Below are 316 nucleotides of genomic sequence, written 5' to 3'. Positions count from 1 at the left end.
GCAGGGAGCCGCGTGGCTCCTCTCTCCCAAGGTGTGAAGGGGCTGTTGTTTTTGGCCAGCTGGGAGCTGGTTTGTGGCCACAGGGTGTTGCCAGGCCTGTGGCCATCAGGGTGGCCCAAAGCCAGTACACCCAGCTCAGCCAGCAGGGCCACAGCCCTTGCTGGGGCAGGATTCCCTCCCTGCACCATGGGGCCACCAGCCTGAACCCCTCCGAGACCCATCTGTCTCCCTGCAGTCCTGCAAGTCCCCCAGCCCATCGAGGGCTCAGCTAGCAGCCTGTTCCCCCCTGCAGACAGGCAGTCTCCCCTGTACCCCT

Source organism: Pterocles gutturalis, unplaced genomic scaffold, assembly GCF_000699245.1.
Source record: "Pterocles gutturalis isolate BGI_N339 unplaced genomic scaffold, ASM69924v1 scaffold5048, whole genome shotgun sequence".
NCBI classification, from domain to species: Eukaryota; Metazoa; Chordata; class Aves; order Pterocliformes; family Pteroclidae; genus Pterocles; species Pterocles gutturalis.
The sequence above is the reverse complement of the archived record's forward strand: the minus strand, read 5'-3'. Positions refer to the sequence as shown.